The sequence below is a fragment of the Vombatus ursinus genome, unplaced genomic scaffold (assembly GCF_900497805.2).
Source record: "Vombatus ursinus unplaced genomic scaffold, bare-nosed wombat genome assembly UNPS02001419.1, whole genome shotgun sequence".
Taxonomy (NCBI): domain Eukaryota; kingdom Metazoa; phylum Chordata; class Mammalia; order Diprotodontia; family Vombatidae; genus Vombatus; species Vombatus ursinus.
In genome coordinates, this window is record NW_020941197.1 from 11,218,985 (window position 1) to 11,222,767 (window position 3,783).

General features: G+C 35.4%; 1 pseudogene; it reads right to left on the reverse strand.

Annotated features, from left to right (window-relative positions):
• Positions 1-2,552: 2,552 nt before the first annotated feature.
• LOC114046293 lies at positions 2,553-3,462 on the reverse strand (annotated as a pseudogene).
• Between the last annotated feature and the right edge of the window lie 321 nt (positions 3,463-3,783).

Below are 3,783 nucleotides of genomic sequence, written 5' to 3' on the forward strand. Positions count from 1 at the left end.
AGGTGTCTTCAATAGTAATGGGAGAAGATGGAAGTGTTTGGAGGGTCCAGTTTTGTGCATGCCAAGGTTAAAATGTTTATGGGACATATAATTTGAGATGTCCAAGTGACAGTTGGAAATGTGAAATTGGGAGTTAAGAGAAAAGTTAGGGATATGTGAGTAGATTTTAAAATCACCAACATAATTGAATCCATGTGAGTTGATGAGATCACCAAGCAAAATAGTAGAGAGGGAGAATAAAAGGGGACACAAGGGCACTCATGATTAGCATATGTGACTTCAATGAAGATCTAGCAAAAATAACTGAGAAAACAGTCAGATGAAAGGAGAACCAGAAGAGACCAGTGTTGTAAAAGCCTAGAGAGAAGAGAACAACTGATGTTTTTCCAGTTATCTAGATCTGACTTTATTTGTGTGAAAAGTTTTCATAATTGTGTCCATATATAGTTCAAATAGTTCACATATGTGTTCATAAAGTTCCTGGATTTCTTCCAGCAGGTAGTCTCCTAAATATTTTGTAATGTCTATGGTAACTTTAAATGGAATTTGTTGGTAATATATAGAACTGCTGATTATTTCTGTGGGTTTATTTTATATCCTGCAACTTCGATTAAGTTGCTTCTCATTTCAAGTAGTTTTTTACTTGACTCTCTAGGATTCTCTGAGTATACAATCATATCATCTGCAAAGAGTGATAGCTTTGTTTTTTCATTGCCTATTCTAATTCCTTCAATTTCTTTTTCTTCTCTTATTGCTAAAGTTAATATTTCTAGTACCATATTGAACAACAGTGGTGATAATGGAAATCCTTGTTTCACCCATGATCTTATTGGAAATGCTTGTAGCTTATCCCCATTACATATAATGTTTGCTGAAGGTTGTAGGTAGATGCTACTTATTTTAAGGAAAACTACATTTATTCCTATGCTCTCTAGTGTTTTTAATAGGAATGTGTGTTACATTTTGTGAAAAGCTTTTTCTACATCTATTGAGATGATCATGTGTTTTCTGTTAGTTTTATTGTTGGTATGACCAATTATGCTGATAGTTTTCCTAAGACTGAACAAACCCTTCATTCCTGGTATAAATCCTACCTGATTGTAGTGTATTATTCTTGTGATAAGTTGCTGTAATTTTATTGCTAGTGTTTCATTTAGAGTTTTTGCATCTATATTCATTAAAGAAATTGGTCTATAATTTTCTTTTTCTGTTATGGATCTTCCTGGTTTAGTTATCAGTACCATATTTGTATCATAAAAAGAATTTGGTAAGACTCTCTCTGCCTATTTTCCCAAATAATCTATATAGTATTGTAAATAATTGTTCTTTAAATGTTTGATAGAATTCAGTGGTAAACCACTTGACCCTGGGGTTTTTCCCTTGGGAGTTTGTTGACGGCTTGCTCAATTTCTTTTTCCAAGATGTGGATAGTTAAGTATTTTATTTCCTCTTCTGTTAATCTGGGCAATTTATATTTTTGTAAATATTAATCCATTTCACTAAGATTGTCAAATTTATTGGTGTATATAGTTCTTATTTTTTGTTTCAATTCCTCTTCATTGGTGGTGAATTCATCCTTTTCATTTTTTATACTGGTAATTTGGTTTTCTTCTTTCTTTTTTTAAAATTAAATTAACTAAAGGTTTTTCTATTTTGTTTTTTTTCATAAAACCACTCCTTAATTTTATTTATTAGTTCAATAGTTCTCTTAATTTCAATTTTATTAACCTATCCTTTGGTTTTCAGTATTCATAAATTGCTATTTGTTTGGGGATTTTTAATTTGTTCTTTTTCTAGTTTTTTTTTTAGTTGCATGACCAATTAATTGATCTCCTCTTTCTCTATTTTATTCATGTAAGCATTTGGAGATATACAACTTCCCCTAAGAATTACTTTTGCTGCATTCCATAAGTTTTGGTATCTTGCCCCACTATTGTCATCCTATTGGACGAAGGTATTATTTCTGTGATTTGTTGTTTGACCTACTCATTCTTTAAGAATAGATTATTTGCTTTCCAATTAATTTTTAGTCTATCTTTCCATGGCCCTTTATTACATATAATTTTTATTGCATCATGATCTGAAAAGGATGCATTTAGTATTTCTGCCTTTCTGCATTGGATTGTGAGGTATTTATGCCCTAATACATGGTCAATTTCTGTGCAGGTGCCATGTACTGCTGAGAAAATGGTATAGTCCTTTCTATCCCAATTCAATTTTCTCCTGAGGTCTACTTTATCTAAATTTTCTAAAAATATGTTTTCCTCCTTATCTTCTTACTTTTTATTTTGTGGTTAGATTTATCTAGTTCAGAGAGAGGCAGGTTGAGGTCATCCACCAGTATTGTTTTGCTGCCTATTTCTTCCTATAAACTCCCTGAACATCTCCTCTAAGAATTTGGATGCTATATCACTTGGTACATATATGTTTAGTAATGATATTACTTTATTGTCTATGGTGCCCTTTAGCAGGATAGAGTTTTCTCCCTTATCTCTCTCATTTTTGTTTTTGTAAAAAACCAGTGTTTATTTTCCACAAGCATTTTTCCAACATTACCAAAGCATCTGAGGTAAAACTGAACACCACTCTGTGGTAGTTCCAACCCACTCAGTGGCCTGAGTCATAGGAGCTGTAGACCAGTGCTCAGAAGCCAGTTGAGCACTCCAATATTTGTTAGGGAACTGCTGAATGGGCACAGATGGCACCTGTACTCCCTCAGACCAATCAGCCACCTCTGTTTGAGTAGCAGTGAATTCTGGGGTAGGTGCAGTCTGTTCACCCTGAAACTCCTTTTCTTTCACTGCCTTCTGAACTGTAGCCTGCTCTTCCTTTTCAACCTCCACTGGATCCCTTTAAAAGTAAAGATCGGGCATAACCTCCCATGGGTGTTCACAGGAGATGGTACCAATGCATACTTAGGACTTCATGGGCCAGCACCCCCCACATCAGACTCACTGAGTGAGCTCCTTTGTTGTTACATGGAATGGCAATGTCCACATAGTGAAGTAGTGAAGTGCTGCATGATGCAATGGTTGGGAGGTTAACATACAATGTTTCAGTCAGAGGCTGGTGATCTGCCTGAACATCAGTGGCCACCAAGTGGTGAGGCTCTCTGAAAACTGCCTGGATTTGTGAGTGGTGAGTGAAGGTGCCTGGCATGAAACATTCAGCAATAGGTGTGGCACCAGTCACAGCAGCAAATTTCAGAACAGCTTGCCAGTTGTCCTGGATGAGATGCCACTAACATCAGCTGAATTTTCAATGGCAACAATGTTATGAGCTGTCAGCAGAAGCTTTCCCCAAATTCTCTTCAAATTAATGATGTACATGCCATCACTCTTCCTTTTGTAGATATACTGTTCCATCTGGAATTCCAAATTGGTGCTACAAATGGGTTCCTGCAGCAAGGAATTTGAGGACATACTCCTCCTTCATGTTCAAGACATTTAAGGCTCTGGACATTGTGAAAATTTCCCTTTAAAGTTACAAAGAAAACTGAGAACAATGTCACATGGAACTCTCTTTGGGGCAGTATGGAAAAGCTCCTTATCTCTTTTCATAAGGTCTATTTTTTGCTTTTGATTCATCTGAGATCAGGATTCCTACCCCTGCTTTTTTTACTTCAGCTGAAGCATAATATATTCTACTCCAGCTTTTTACCTTTACCTTGTGTCTATCCCTCTCTTTCAAGTGTGTTTCTTGTAATCAACATATTTTACAATTATGGTTTTTAATCCATTCTGCTATCCATTTTCATTTAATGGGAGAGTTCATCCTATTCAC